We start from the raw sequence: 17248 nt of genomic DNA, 5'->3' as shown, positions 1-17248 counted from the left end.
TGAGTTGAGAGAGACAATCCCAATACATAACAGATGTGACAAACTCTGAAGCTGAAACTGAAGCACTGTGGTACTGTTTATCTTTCAAATGTTCATTGTGGTCAGTTTAAGATGCTGCTGCTCTTTCATAATTCATAGTTTGAGTTATTGTTTTTTCAGTAATAATTGTCAGCCTTGTAAATACAAGCTGGACTGACTGTACATACCCTGACCAAGGAAAATAAAATTCTCACTTTGTGCAATAATCTCAACCTGGCTTTTCTGCCTCCGTCCATAATAATATACATTACATAGCCTAAATGTTGTCTAAAATTAATGTTTATTTGTAACATAGTATAGCAAACTATTACATGATCAAAAACAAATTAATTTTAGCAAAAAAATGTCTCCGCTTTGAATGTCTGGGGTTGCCAGATATTTGTGATGTTCAAATGGGGTCATGAGCCAAAAAAGGTTGGGAACCACTGGTATAGTGAGTGTCCATAAAGTCTCTTTACAATTAAAAAAATATATATATTACAAAAGTAATTGATGAGATATGTTAATCAGATTTGTTCTATGTACTCAGCAGTTATCACAGTTTTTAATCACATTGTGGGATCATGTCCAGTCAAATCATTGATAAATTATTGCAAATGTTTACCTTTTGACTGAATATGTGTCACCACAACTGGATGACCATCAATAACCATCATTTTCCAGATAGATGGTGCACCACCACACTGGGGACTGCATGTTGGTGGGCTCTAAATCAAACATTTCCAGACCGCTGAATTGGAAGGGATGGCCCAATTCCCTGTTCACCTCATTCCTCAGATATCACTGCCCTGGATTTCTTTCCAAGATGAGATAAGATAAGGCTTTATTCATCCCACCATGGGGAAATTTCACATTTGACAGCAGCAACATACAACACACAAGTGCAAAGAAAAAGACAGGTAAAAAAAAAGCCACAAGGGAGAAATGAAATAAAATAGAAAATGAGAAATTTGGTATTTGTATAAATATTTATATAAATAGAGAATTAGAATTAAGCATTTTGAAATGTGAATAGTATTTACTTATTTACATTGTGATTGCATATGGTGTGATATGGGGGGTGGGGTAACTGTGAGTGAACTGTTATACAGTCGGATGGCTGTGGGGAGGAATGACCTGCGAAATCACTCCTTCTTGCACAGGGGATGTAAAAGTCTGGTGCTGAAGGAGCTGCTCAGGGCCTCTACAGTGTAGTGCAGGGAGTGGGAGGGGTTATCCATAATGGATGTCAGCTTTGCCAGCATCCTTCTGTCCACCAGCTCCTTGATGGAGTCCAGTAGGCAGCCTAGGATAGAGCTGGCTCTCTGTCAGTTCATTGGGTCTCTTCCTGTCTCTGTCTGTACCCAGCACACGATGGCACAGTGGACTGCAGAGGCCACCACAGTGCCAGAAAATGTCCGGAGCAGAGCCCTGTTCACTCTGAAGGACCTCAGTCTCCTCAGCAGATGGAGGCGACTCTGGCCCTTTTTGAACAGGGTGTCTGTGTTGTCAGTCCAATCCAGTTTATTGTTGAGGTGAACACCCAGGTACTTAATAGAGTCCACTATCTTAATGTCCAAGCCCTGGATGTTCTATGGGGTTATGTTAAAGATATCGTCCCAATCCCAATTCACCCCTTAGCCCTCCCCCTTGGCCCTTGCATTTGGCACTACCCCTTGAAATGAAGCTGAAAGGGTTAGGGGTTGAAACATTCTCCTGTGAAATGGGACAACCCTGTGCGACCTGTTATGTCATCAGCAGTCATCGATGCCGCTATTAACAAATGCAAAAACTTTGTTTCCACAAGTATTCACCATAGCATCAGTAGCTGTAACCATCTCTGTTCCATGGGCTTTGGTCATCTTTTTGTGGCTATCAACTATAAACCACAGAAATGCGATCTGTAACACATTAAAATGGCATTAAATGGTCGATCAAATGATTAAGTTGTTTACAAAGAAAATATGTACATTTGTGTGTTTCTTTCATCACACTGCTGCACTTTTAGGCTGCGTTTACCTCCATCAATTCAAACAGAATTATGGGAAATTTCTCCTACCCCTCCGTTCATACTGTGGTCCTGAAATATCTCAGTTTCAAGGACTATACAGCCTTTCCTATACAGGACTATACAGCCTTTCCTTAGCCCTTCCCCTCCGACTAATTGAGAATCGGGACAACACTACCCCTTCACATGTACGCGCAAAATGGAGGGGGAAGGGGGAAGGGGAAGGGAGAAGCCCAAAGGGTGAGTTGGGAATCAGCCATCAGGTATCGAACAAAGATACAGGACATCAACAACCTGAAGTAGAAGATCACTGATGCCATTGTTACCATTGATGGGGCCATGATACAGCCAACATACCATCTAAATGTGCTTCATGCAGCTAATGGTGTCCATACAGAGGTGGAATAAATGAAAAAAACTTCAATATCTGCTTTTCATGTTGTAATAAGTTCCACCAATTTGTCTATTCATTTGTAAAGAGACTTTTTGGACACCCCGTGTATAAAGTAGAGGATTTGATGCTGATTTAGAAAAGTGCAGTCAAAATATCATGGCTATTATAACTGCCATGCTGCTTTTTGTCAAGCCATGGAATAAAGCATTAGTCACATCTGATGGTAATTAAAGCTGCCAATCACACATGGTATTTAACCCCCGACCCCTGAAAGGTGAGGTTCTGAATGGTAATGATGGAAGTTTAGACTGATGATGCCACAAAACTACCACTGAAGGTATAGTATGAGGAGCAAGTAGAATAAAAGTGCAAAGGCCTGTAATGAGCAACAATCAGCAAACAAAAGCATGTCTGTAATGGAGGCTGCTGTCAGGAAATAAGGATAAGTTACAATGAATTACTGTAAGTTACTGGTAAATCCACCTCAAATTACCAGATTTTAGAAAAAACTGTTCTTCTCTGATTTGCTTCATACTTTCAGAAATAATGTTAATAATCATAGTAAACAACAAAATTTTAACATTATATCTTTATTAGGTTTTCAGATATATGGCTTTAAAAACGTGGCCACTGATATAAAAACTGTGTAAGTAAGAGTTACCGAAAAAGATGCTGAGTAAAAGAAACCATGACTTTTGAACTATTTATGATGGTTGCATGAAATTTTCAGGACTTTTTCTAACGTACAAAATGTCTTTGAATCTTCTTTTACTGAAGTTGGTTGGATATTTGCTTAATTACAGCTTCTAAATTCTGCTTTAAAACATTAGTCCCTCGACCATCTTCGGAGCGGGCACATTGTTGCCTCTTGGGGGGGGGGGGGGGGGGGCTGGATCCCCCCTCTCTGTGGTGTCTGCAGGATGGCCAGGCCCTGGGGCCCTCTTGGTCGGTCCCTGATCCTTGGAGGGAGTGCATTTGTGGTTGCATGCCTGTGTTCTTCACCTCAGTCTGTTTGCCTGGTTCACTCTGTCACAGCAGATTAATGTGAACAACTGATGTTGTGTGGATTTGTTACTGGTATTATTTGTTATAGGTATCATTTGTGCGAACGTAGAATACGATATTTTGTTAATGCTTCTTATATTCTTCATTTCATAGGTCTTATGTATTTCATTGTTGTGTTTTTTGGGGGTTTTTTTTGTAGTTTTGTTTGTTTTGTTTTGTTTTTCTCTCTCTTCTGCCCAGTTTACTCAGTTCTGGTTGTAGTTATTGTTACCATTATAATTGTCTCTATGGTTGTTGCTGTTTGTATTGTTGATACTTTCTTGTGAGGGTCTCTCTTGTTCTCCCCCCCCACCCCCCATGTCAGGTCCGGCATCGAAATGTCGTTCAACAAAACTCATAATAAACACAGTAGAATATCAAAGGGCGCCTCATATACTTTATGAAGTTACCCTTGGCAAAGCAAATTTGTTCAGCACCGGGAGGAACCAGACTACCATTCTGCTGTTAGGACGCTGGACAAGACAAGTAGAAAAAAAAAAAAAAGTAGTGTGAGATACTCCCTGCTACAATGTCCAAATAAAAGAGGATACACAAGCAAAGGTGTCAGAAAAATGGGCAATGATGACTGGGAGTACAGTTGGTGTCAGCTGCTGCCTTATCGGTATAGACAGCTGCCTGTCAGCCAGCTGAGCCCATTAAAGAAAAAAAAAAAAAACATTAGTCTTGGTGTACCTCAATGTAGAAGCATCAGATGTCTCAAATTCTGGTATTTATTTCTTATGTTGTAGTATTACTGTAGTGTTTTTCTACCAGAAAAGCAAGAAGAGAATATTAATTAAATACACTGATCAAACGCTTAAAGTTTTGCTTTTACTGACACTGCAGTTTGTTTGGCTTGCACAGGATAAAACATTAACCAATATGTCATGGTTTGAACAAAGACGTTTTCTGAAAACTTCAGAAAAGCGTTGTTGTTCATCAAACTGGAAAGGTTTAAAGCAGGAAGAATACAATGTTTTGAAATGGTCCTGATTTGAATCCTATTGAAAGACCAAATGCATGGATGCAGTTCTACAAATTAAGGCCGTGTTTCCACTATGTGGAACCGGCTCGACTCAGCTCTGCTCGGCTAGACTCGGATACCAGGTACTATTCCTGGAGACCATTTCCATTATAAGGTACTACCGACTTTAGAGTACCTAGACATCATAGCGATGCGGCACAGAACTTCCATGTCGTCTGCTCAGAGAGTTGCCGAGAAACTTGCTAATTGCGTGTTGTCATATCATCGTTTTAGAGTGAAAAAAGGTATGCATGCCAAACCGCCGGCGTACCTACAGGGTGGGGAAGCAAAATTTACAATGAACATTTAGTTGTTTTTTCTCAGCAGGCACTACATCAATTGTTTTGAAACCAAACATATCTTGATGTCATAATCATACCTAACACTATTATCCATACCTTTACAGAAACTTTTGCCCATATGAGTAATCAGGAAAGCAAACATCAAAGAGTGTGTGATTTGCTGAATGCACTCGTCACGCCAAAGGAGATTTCAAAAATAGTTGGAGTGTCCATAAAGACTGTTTATAATGTAAAGAAGAGAATGACTATGAGCAAAACTATTACGAGAAAGTCTGGAAGTGGAGGAAGCAACAAAAAACGTACCAAAGCTTTTATTAAAGCTCTCAAATCCAAAATCCTAAAGGATCCAACCAAATCCATGAGAAAAATGGCAATTGAACTTGAGGTTATAACAAGACCATTAGAAATGCAGTAAAATATGATTTGAAGATTTAAATTCTCATGACTTTCAATAAACTAATTGGTCATCCACTGTCTTTCAATCCCTGCCTCAAAATATTGCAAATTTTGCTTCCCCACCCTGTACTCCCAGAAATATAGCCTTTTAAACTACTTATTTTTGCCTTTTAATGCTTTTTTCACTCAAACCTAACTTCTTAACCATGTCTTTTTAACTTGAGTGGTTTAATCTAATAATCGAAGTGACCGATTGTTAGCTTTCTTTTCTCACTGTCTTCTTACCTATACAGTGCCATCGACCCAAACTGCCATCAAGGCAGGTAAGTAGTCGCCATCGACCCAAACCGCCATCAAGGCAGGTAAGTAGTGTAAGTGGAGCCTTACCTGTGGCTGTCACTGACCGCTTTCCGCGCTCTGCCCCTGGTATCTTGCTGCTACCACCATGGCATCATCCACATCACCCAGAGATAGTCCGCTCGTCCATGCCAACAAAAGCCTGGTAAAGGCCTACCAGACGACCGTGGATCTCAAAGAGGAAATACTGCGCCTCTCCTCAGAACTAGCGGAGAAAAATGCCCAGCTCTGTGGTTTCTCCAGCCGCCTTCCCACACTGTCCAGTCTCTTTCTGAAAAGCGCAGAGAGGCCCAAGTCCCTTGTGATGATACGGTGTTATGGGATCCATTCTCTGCCTGTCCTTGTCCCCCGTGTTCAACACCCTGGTCTGAAGTGGTGATTCGTGGCTGCAAAAAGAACATGAGCAAAGTCTCATCACCGTCGAGCATCAGCACATCAGGCCGCTTCAGCGTCCTGTCCGTGGAGGACACTCTGGCTCCCCCCGCCATGGCTAGTGTGCTCCCCATCCCACCTGGCTCTGTCCGGGAACCAGCTCCTGCTGCCACCGTGGCTGCCACCGAGCTGGTTACCGGCACCAGTCGTGACAACGGTCCCCCTGTGAAGCCCCCGATCCAGGGTCCCCGCTCCTCTGCCCGGCGCCACCTTCTCCGAGAAGCCATCCGCCGTCACTCCGACGGTCCACCCGTGGAATGTCCACCTGGAGAGACCAGTAACCCTTCACCTTCAACACCGTCTCCTCGACCACTTTTCCCTGCGACCATCGCTATCCTCGGGGACTCCATCATCTATAATGTCTGATTCTTTAATGCCACAACCAAGTGTTTCACTGGTTCAACATCCTGTTGAACCAGTGGCTCCATCCTCCATGAACTGCCTCAGCTGCTAATCTCACTGCCATCCACCGTTATCTGTATCATAGTTCACGTGGGCTTCAATGATACTTCTCTTCAACAGTCCGAAGTGACAAAGGTTCATTTTAAAAACCTCTTTGATAAACTGGAAGGCTGTTTTTATTTCCGGGCCCCTCCCCTCCTTTGCCCGTGGTGTGGGCCGTTTCAGCTGGCTCCTCAGCCTGAACACCTGGCTCCAGTCCACCTCTACTCTGAATGGCTTCAGTTTTATTGATAATTTTAATCTGTTCTGGAACTGCTCCTCCTTTTACAAGTCCAATGGTGTCCACCCCTCTAGACTGGGCAGCAGGGTCTTGGCACAAAACATTCAACACTCTGTCCTCACTAAAACCACACCCATGCCTATGTGACTATGCTCTCCCTCTTCTGCTGCAGTCACCTGCTCCCCCTGCTGGTCACATCAAATATCACCATGTTCAGAGTGTCCTGTAAAGCCTGTAGTGAGAATGAGTACCACCCCAAATGATCTCTCCTCCTCTCCCAGGCCCTCACTGTTCACCTGTCAATCAACTTTCTCAGTGAATTCTTCTTCTTCCCCATCACTGGCAGCCTACACCTCTTCCTTGCTCTTCCCCATTCCTGTTATTTCCAGTTCACGTATGGGGTTTCACTCTGCTAAAAGGCATCGTAGGTGGTTGAGACCGATCCCATTACACACAGCAACCACGAACACCATGATGCCACCACCACCTAGTCGGTTTGGGTTACTAAATGCACGTTCCATTGCTAATAAATCCTTCTCCCTAAATGAGCTTTTCACTAACAAGAACTTGGACGCATTATTCCTGACGGAGATGTGGCAGAGGGATGGTGAGTTCATTCATTTAAATGAGCTGTGCCCTCCTGGCTGCTCTGCTGTTGGTCAGCCCCACCCCCGTCGCCAGGGTGGTGGCCTTGCTGCAGTGTACCAGGACCAGTAGACATGCAGAAGGATGAGCACCAATGACTTTCCCTCATTTGAGTCACAAATGATCACGATTGGCTCCTCCAATGTGTTTTCCTTTTTTTTTAATCTACTGTCCCCCTGGCCCTGCTGGTGCCTTTTTAAACGATTTTAGTGATTTCATAGCATTAATAATAAAACTGGAGAAGGTTTTAATTCTTGGGGATTTTAATCTGCACATTAACAATGACTCATCCAGCCCAGCAATGGAACTTTTAGCCATGACTGACACTTTTAACCTTAAGCAACATGTATCTGGCCCCACCCACAGGAAAGGGCATACCCTGGACCTTGTATTCTCATTGGGCTTACACGTCACAAATGTGTGTGTTGAGGATGTCCACTTAAGTGTTTATTGTGGTGTGTTTTTTGATTTGTGTGTGCCTCTTGAGCCCAAGCCTGCACCTAGAAGGGCCAAGTGGAGGATTATTACAGAGTCCACAGCCCAGGATTTCTGTGCCCTGTTTTAACCCTTTTCTTTTTAATGAGTGTTCCAATGTTGATGAGTTTATACAGTCCTTTGCCACACACGGCAGCTCTATTCTTGACCAGGTGGCTCCCCTGAAAACTAATGTCACTTGCAAGTGGTCTTGTCCTTGGATGAATGAGAACATTTTAAACTTCAGGAGAATTTGTCGCAAAACTGAGCGTCTTTGGAAATCAACCCAGTTGGAAGTACACAGGTTACATCTTAAGGATCTCATAACCCCCTTAAATAAAATGATTAAGGAGGCGAGATCTAGCTATTTCCACAAACTCATAGCTACAAACAAGAAATACCCCAAAGTAATCTTTGACGCAATGGAGTCCATTGTGTCCCCTGCTGTCCCTGCTGCCCCTGTGCTCTGTAAAGCTGACATCAGTGACTTCCCAAATTTTTTCACAGACAAGATCAGGGATATTAAACACAATATCCCACCACCCTCTGGCTGTCTGACCCGAGCTGATCCCCCTCTTCAAATCTAGTCCTCCATTGACCCTGTGACGCTGGAGGACATCTCGGCACTTTTATCTTAAATGAGACCCTCCTCCAGTTCTGCAGACATCCTCCCCCATAAGCTTCTTGTCAGTGTCTTTGACACAATTGGACCATGGGTCACAAAGTTTTTTAACCTGTCGCTCTCAACTGGTTTGTCTCCCAGCTCCTTCAAACAGGCCATCTTAGAACCAAAACTAAAGAAAACTAACTTGGACCCCACTGAACTCAAAAGCTACATGCCAGTATCAAAGCTCCCCCTACTGGCCAAAATCAGTGAGAAGGCAGTGTCTAAACAACTTACAGCTTTTCTGTAGGCACACCAGATTTATGACACTTTTCAGTCTGGGTTTAGACAACACCACTCAACAGAAACCACACTATTAAAAGTGTCTAGTGACATCCTGATGGCGGCCGACTCCGGGAAATCCACGGTCTTGGTCCTGCTAGATCTCTCCTCGGCCTTTGACACAGTGGACCATACCATAATGACTGAGAGACTGAGGGACCTGGTAGGGATGTCAGGTCCTGTGCTAGACTGGTTCTCCTCTTACCTGACTGGCAGAAGCTTCAGCGTGTCAATCAATAACATCCAGTCTGACTCAGCGGATCTACTGTGTGGTGTGCCCCAAGGCTCTGTCCTGGGACTAGTCCTGTTCTTACTGTATGCCCTCCCGCTTGGCCACATTATCCGGCAGTACAGTGATGTCTCCTATCATCTATTTGCTGATGACATCCAGATGTACTGCTCCTTTAAATCCTCTGAGCCCCACAAACTGAGTTCCTTAATCAACTGCTTGTCAGAGCTGAAGCAGTGGCTAAATGATAACAGCCTCCAGCTGAACTCCAGCAAAACGGAGACCCTCATCATTGCCCCGGACAGTGCAATCCCAGGGATTAAACAACACCTCGGAGACCTGAGCTCTTCGGTAAAGACCAAACTGAGGAATCTAGGTGTCATCTTTGACCAGGCCATGTCTTCAGAATACTACTCCGAACACCTAGGGAAAAACTGTTTCTTCGAACTCTGCAACATCTCCAAACTCAGGTCTATGGTGTCCATCAATGAGCTTGAGATGATCGTTCACGCATTTGTGTCTTCTCGCTTAGACTACTGTAACAGCCTGTTCACATGCTTATACAGAAGGAGCTGGCCCGTCTACAGTTTGTCCAGAACTCTGCTGCAAGGCTGCTGACCCGCACAAACAGGAGAGCCCACATCACTCCCATTCTTAAATCACTCCACTGGCTCCCTATTTTATATTATTTTCATTTCAAAATTCTGGTGCTAACTTTCTGGGCTCTACATGGCCAGGCCCCTGCATACATTGCTTCCCTGGTTCAGTCCTACAGCTCGGCTCGCAGGCTTCAGAACAGCGCCTGCTGATGGTTCCACACACCTGTTTTAGCACACGTGGTGACAGGTCCTTTAAAGCTGTAGCACCATGTCTCTGGAATGACCTGCCTCTACACTTACGGTCCATGGACTCTGTAGAGAGTTTTAAAAAACACCTCAAAACACTCCTGTTCAAACAGGCTTTTTAATTTCCCACCTGACTCAGGGCCACCACAAACTGATTACACTTTATGTATTCATCATATTTTAAAACTGTTTTTAATGGTATTTTATTGTGTTTTACGGGTATTCTAATTGTATTTTATTTGTAGTTTTATTCATTTTTCGCAATGTAAAGTTGCTACTTTACAGTGTTACATGTACTCCATGTGTCTCCCCCCTCTTCCCCTCTCACCCAGTCTGTCTATATCTCTGTCACTCTCTCTTTTCTCCTCCTTTACTCTCGCTCTTTAACCCCAACTGGTCAAGGCAGATGGCCATCCTTCAGGAGTCTGGGTCTGCTCGAGGTTTCTGCCTGTTAAAGGGAAGTTTTTCCTCGCCACTGTCACCAGTCACAAGTGTTTGCTCCTGGAGGATTCTGTTGGGTTTCTGTAAATTTGATTTGATTTGATAAAGCACTTTGTGACTCTGTCTATGAAAAGTGCTCTATAAATAAAATTTACTTACTTACTTACTTACTTACTTGTCTCGTCAAGCTCATGCTAAATTTTTACATCTGAATCTCCTTGACCAACCATGGTGTAGTTTTGCAGGCTGTGGTCATGTCAATTAACCTACCGCTATATTTACTGTCAATTTCTGCATCTGTTTTTTGTAAAACGGTGGGTCACAGTGACAACTCTCTGACCAATCAGTGGTCTGCAGTGTCTATACGTCACGTTTTAGTATCTGTTCCCCAGTGTTGGAACCTTGGCGGAGGTGATGCCGAAAAACTAGTACCGGGTACCAGATTCCAGTTCCTTTTTTGTAATGGAAACACAAAAAGGCCGAGTTGAGTTGAGTTGAGTCAAGTCGAGCCGGTACCATGTTGTGGAAACGCAGCATTAGATGACCTTAAAAAAGTGGTTCCCAACAGTAACTGAAGGCTCACAAGTTCAGACCAAACACAAATATTAAGATTGAATAGATTAACTACAATAATTGAAGGAATCTATTGAATGAGTCCATTTATCTACTTTTGGGACTTCTGTTAAAATCTGAAGAAAAGTCCATCACAATCTTTTAAGTGCTATTATATATACACCGAGCAAAAATGTAAACACCTCATGTGACCCTTTACATTTTTAATAGCATTAGCTGTTGCACAATATATTGAATCATACACAATTTAATTTGTTGATCAATGTGGTACAGATCACTGTCCGTTAGAACACAATAGTGGTGTCTGGTGTTCAGGGACATTCATGCGGACATGGTGGGGGCCGGTTGAAAGAAATCTCCACTCAATACCCTGTGTGTCCACCATTGGCTTCCTGTATAGAGTAGTGGTGGGCGATAAAATATATCACAATTTTTAAAAAATAAAATCACAATCTTGATTTTATCACGATTCTATACCTATACCTTCTATACCTATACCTATCTATACCACGATTCTATATATATCTTTGAGACTAATTTGCAAGTTTCTGAACAGTACATCCAAAATATTTCCCTGTGTAAAACATAGCCCTAAAATGGACAATTTAGCCCAAAGAACCTTCCAGAACATTTTTAATTTAAATAGTTTGTGCAATTTTGTCAACATGTGCCAAGAACATAAACGCGCTAAAATGTAAACAACACTCTGATTAAGTGCACTCTTGCAACATAAAAATGAAACTGCACTTGGTTTTTGAGGTAGCATTCAATAAAGTAAAAAAAAAGAAAAAAAAAAAGAACAAAATATCAATGAGGAAATGCCCATTTCAAGAACAATTGTCCTGCCCCCCTCAAATGAAAGTTTCTGAAGGTAAGGAAAAGGAAAATGAGTTACACAACAGTGGGAGACTTAAGTCTTAAGTTTCACTTTCATTTTGTACGGTTGTAGGGTGTACTCATTGTGGAGTACGTATGGCACAGAACCCCCCCCCCATATAAACCCCCACAATTCCACGAGCTCTCCGCTTTGTCGGATCGTCAATACATTCTAATCCTTCACGATCTAATATCGTCATATCGCACACCCCTACTATAGAGCAACACATCGTCTTCTCATCGAGTTGAGAAGATTGTCAGTTGTGACCTGTGGAATGTTTTAATCCGTGTATCATTCGTTCATTCGTTTTTCAATTTAAAACCAAAAATGAAAAAACAAAAAACCGACTTGTTTTTTTGTTTTGTCATTTTCAAAACCAGAATGAAAAACGGATAACGGTTCGTTTTTCCATTTCCCGATTTTGTGCTCAAATGAAAAATGGAAAAAATGGATAACGACCGTTTCATCCGATTTTGCTATTTTCAGTATAGTTAAGTTGTCTGACCCGGAAGTAGTTGTTATCAGGGAAAAATAAACAAACGGAATCGTGGCCGGACTGGAGGAATATTTGCTATAATTAAGCAGCTGTTTGATATGTACAGAAGTGTATTGCATTCACACACAAAAAAAAAATCGTCTCTGTATTTGAATTTAATTTTTTTGAAAACAGTATCTCATTAATTAGGAAAAACAGAGCCAATTTTTTAAAACTAATTTTATACTGTACTATGACGAAATAAAAATTCAGCTCTGATTTTCTCAGTCAATGGGCCAGTAGTGCTGATCCAGGCTGGAGCTCCATTTAAGGAACCCGTTCCATTTTAAGATGTCAGAACCAGTTCCCTTTGAGGATCATGGAACTGGTTTCGCTTACAAAACTCAGACCCGAGCTGTGCTCCCCGCTCTGCGCACGTATCAAGCCATCCTGCTCCGTCAAGCAGCTGCCAGTAGCTTATATCGACAGCGACGTCTATCGATTGACGCTACCCCATCAAAACATGCTACCTTACATTTCGATACGCCTATTTGAAAATGAAATAATGCTTCTACTGTAGAAAAACACCATTATTTACTTATTCATATGAATATGGGTAGAGGAAGCTCATTTCGACAGGCTTATAACTTCTATCAAATAAAGCTCCCACTACAGGTAACATATTTATGCAGGCTTATAACGTCTATTAAATAAAGCTCCTACTATAGAAACACCATTATTTACTTATTCATATGAATATGGGTAAAGGTAGCTCATTTCGACAGGCTTATAACTTCTATCAAATAAAGCTCCCACTACAGGTAACATATTTATGCAGGCTTATAACTTCTATTAAATAAAGCTCCTACTATAGAAACACCATTATTTACTTATTCATATGAATATGGGTAAAGGTAGCTCATTCAGACAGGCTTATAACTTCTATTAAATAAAGCTCCTACTATAGAAACACCATTATTTACTTATTCATATGAATATGGGTAACGGTAGTTCATTTAGACACTTACAACTTCTGTCAAATAAAGTTCCTACTATATAAACACCATTATTTACGTATTCATATGAATATGGGTAAAGGTAGCTCATTCAGACAGGCTTATAACTTCTATTAAATAAAGCTCCTACTACAGGTAACACACCTCACCTTTGTGATACTCGACACATTGAACATGGGACAACAGATGAAACATTACATTCAAATCAACTTTATTTGATATATACACTATATTCACTATTTTGATCTTGGGAGGGAAATTCGGTGTCCGTATTTATCCCATCCGTGATGGCTTCATTTTCTTTCCACAGACCTCCAACCTGTAGGAGGGCACATGCTGCTTCCCATCGAGCCTTTAAAACCTCTGCAGGATGTGTCTAGATGCTTGTGATGTCTCCATTGTTGAGAAACCCCTCTGCAAACTGCAAAATGGCATTTTAGGCATTCAGTTACATATGACTGGCTAAACATAAAGGAAAAAAAAACTGTTTACTACAAACAGTCTGAATTAAAATCTTTACCTTGAACACCTAAATCCCACAGCTACTGGCATCTTGCTGCTTGTTGTGGTGAACATTTTTTACAGTCCATTTATCTCCTCGGACTTCGTGGCCCACCATCCTCAAGAAATTCCTAATTATTGTTTAAAAAGCATAAGAAGCATATGCAATACATGATATACTTGTCTGGATCAACAAGTAGCAGTGTCCTCTCTGACATGGTGACGATCTATAAATGTTTACTGTATTCATGTTATTCCATCACACTGACATATTTGTGTAGCAAACCCTTTTATGAAAATTGACTTCAACTGAAATGCATGCATGCATTTCAGGTCAACTGAAATGCATGCATATATATATATATATATATATATATATATATATATATATATATATATATATATATACACAGGGTGGGGAAGCAAAATTTACAATATTTTGAGGCAGTGATTGAAAGACGGTGTATGACCAGTTAGTTTATTGAAAGTCATGAGAATTTATTTGCCACAAGAAAATTGACATAATAGAAAATGTTTTTATTCTATGTGTCCTCCTTCTTTCTCAATAACTGCCTTCACACGCTTCCTGAAACTTGCAAGTGTTCCTAAAATATTCGGGTGACAACTTCTCCCATTCTTCTTTAATAGTATCTTCCAGACTTTCTTGTAATAGTTTTGCTCATAGTCATTCTCTTCTTTACATTATAAACAGTCTTTATGGACACTCCAACTATTTTTGAAATCTCCTTTGGTGTGACGAGTGCATTTAGCAAATCACACACTCTTTGACGTTTGCTTTCCTGATTACTCATATGGGCAAAAGTTTCTGAAAAGGTATGGATAATAGTGTTAGGTATGATTATGACATCAATATATGTTTGGTTTCAAAACAAATGATGTAGTGCCTGCTGAGAAAAAACAACTAAATGTTCATTGTAAATTTTGCTTCCCCACCCTGTATATATATCTCAGAAATAGGTCTGAGGAAAATGGAAGAAAACCACTAAAATCCAGTGAGCACCTACATTTACAGGACAAATCCATCTTTTTAACACTGGAAATTTCATCCGAAGAATGGGTTTCACATCAAATTATTGTTAATTCAGGTTACTGGTGTTAGGTGTTGTGTCTAGATAAAAACAAACAAATAGATTGCTTTTCTAAGAGGGTGAAATCTTCTGGAAAACAAACTTCCAGCTACCACAGCACAGAGCTGATGAATGGATTCCTGTTAAAAAACTTAAGTGTGTAACACTAAACTGCACTCCAGGGAACATTAAACAAATGCATTGAGAACAATATAATTTTACATCCAGCATTTTCCTGCTGTTTTTGAGCAAGGATATGAATATATGCATAAATTACCTGTATTACAAAAACAACCCCCCCCCCCCCCCCCAAAAAAAAAAAAATAAATAAATAAATTTTAAAAATCAGTAATAGGGAAAAAACACATTGTGGTTTGGTAATACTTTGTTTGAATTGTCACTTACATCATCAGCCAGCCAGTGACCTGGCTTCTCTTGGGGACTGGATCATCTTTGTGTTCCCGTAGTAGAGCCGTCCTGCACTGAACATTCATAAAGTACATATAAGCAAAAGACATTTTACTAAAACATAGATATATTTTAATACACCTTTGCCTGCTCACCCTTTAGTCTAAACCTCTCAGCATATCTCCTTCAGCTTAATTTTTGAGATTTATTTGACCCGTCTGGGTGTTTCCTCTCAGACAGGTCATGTAGATTCTCCTTGCACCTCTGCTCCATACCTATAAGCCTTCACAAATGTAAAAACTGTACAACACACAACAAAACACATTTTTTTGTAAAAGCCACATTCAGACACTTTTATACACATACACCCACACAAGTTCGAGATTTGCATGTGATAAATGACAAATAAGACAGACTGGGGAACTAGGTATGTAGGTATTTGTGCAGTAAGGCATTTCTTTGGTTTTCCAAACCTAGCCAACTCGTCCTCAGCGTGTATGGAATTATAACTTAATTTACACAAGTGTGGGTAGTTAGGGGAACTGTTAACATAGATTTAGTCAGTTAAATGGTAGGCTACCATTGTTGTCGTTCGTTGAACAAATTTAAACAATAATCTAAACGCCATTGACACCCAGGTGACTCACATACTTAAGGCTAATATCATACAATGAGAACTTCCTTACACTATTGTCATCTCACTTCAATATTCTACGTCTATCCTTCGTGCATATGTAATTGCTTACAGGAATTGTTAACAGATTTAGACATGTTAAATGGTAGGCTACCATTATTGGCGTCTGTTGAACTAACTTGAACAATAATCTAAACACCGTTAACACCCACTTGACACACATACTTAACTCTAATATACAATGAGAACTTCCTTACACTATGATCATCTCACGTCAGTATTCTACGTCTATCTTTCGTGCACATGCACATAATTGATTCCATGCTTACTGCTCAAAAGGCACTATAAAAGAAATATACTTTCAAAATATGACTTACTTCTGCCTGGGGTAGCACAAATCGATGGGCATTTAAACTGTGAAAACGTTTAGGGCTCAGTAGCTCAACTCGACAGGTGGACAGGACACCGGCCACGATTCCGTTTGTTTATTTTTTCCCTTGTAACGACTACTTCCGGGTCAGACAACTTAACTATATTGAAAATAGCAAAATCGGATGAAACGGTCGTTATCCGTTTTTTCCATTTTTCATTTGAGCACAAAATCGGGAAATGGAAAAACGAACCGTTATCCGTTTTTCATTCTGGTTTTGAAAATGAAAAACAAAAAAAAGAAGTTGTTTTTTGTTTTTTCATTTTTGATTTTAAATTGAAAAACGAATGAACGTATGATACACGGATTAATGTTCATCCACTCTTCTTTGAGGGCATCATCTCTGCATCAAGCATGCCATGACATTTTGAGGTGTCCTTTTATTGTCCCGAGTATAAGGAGTGTCTGAGTACTATTAACACTGTTTTGAGCAGCGTCTGGACATGAACCACCTGTGTTCTGGGAGGAATCACTGGATCACTGAGCAAGTGGTCACAGCAGAGATGGACACATTAGACCTCATTCACTTATATGTACGTGGAAATGTTCTTACTTTGCACACAAAATAAGTGTGAATGCAAAATCACTGCGATATTCATGATACCTGCACAACAGCCAGTTTTGTTCTCACCACCTTGTGTGTGTGTGTGAATCAGAAGCATTCTACATTGACAGGCACGTGCTCGCAATTTATGATAAGCATGTGATTAGCATACTACCATGCCCTCATTTCTCCAAGCCACTTGCCTAGAGCTGATTCATGAATGAAGGAGGCAGTTATATGAGGAAAGAAGTAGTAAATTTTATAGTTTGTTAGAAGCGATGGTGCCAAAAGGTAAAAAACAAAAGAACTTTACAACTACAGAAACAGAAACAATTGTGTCTGAGATGGAAACCAGAAAAGGAACACTTTTCAAGAGTGTCTCCTCGGGGCTGATGATGGGAGAAGAAAAAAAAAAAGACGCTTGGACTACAGTAACCAAGGCTGTCAACATAGCATCCCCAGAGA

The 17248-nt window shown here is 40.8% G+C and overlaps 1 protein-coding gene across 2 annotated transcripts in view; it reads left to right on the top strand.

The window, feature by feature from the left end:
- The window catches only part of adcy5 (adenylate cyclase 5), a 282560-nt gene that overhangs the window by 250522 nt on the left and 14790 nt on the right, over positions 1 to 17248 (top strand). The window lies entirely within an intron of this gene.

Source organism: Sphaeramia orbicularis, chromosome 21, assembly GCF_902148855.1.
Source record: "Sphaeramia orbicularis chromosome 21, fSphaOr1.1, whole genome shotgun sequence".
NCBI lineage: Eukaryota > Metazoa > Chordata > Actinopteri > Kurtiformes > Apogonidae > Sphaeramia > Sphaeramia orbicularis.
The sequence above is the reverse complement of the archived record's forward strand: the minus strand, read 5'-3'. Positions and strand labels throughout refer to the sequence as shown.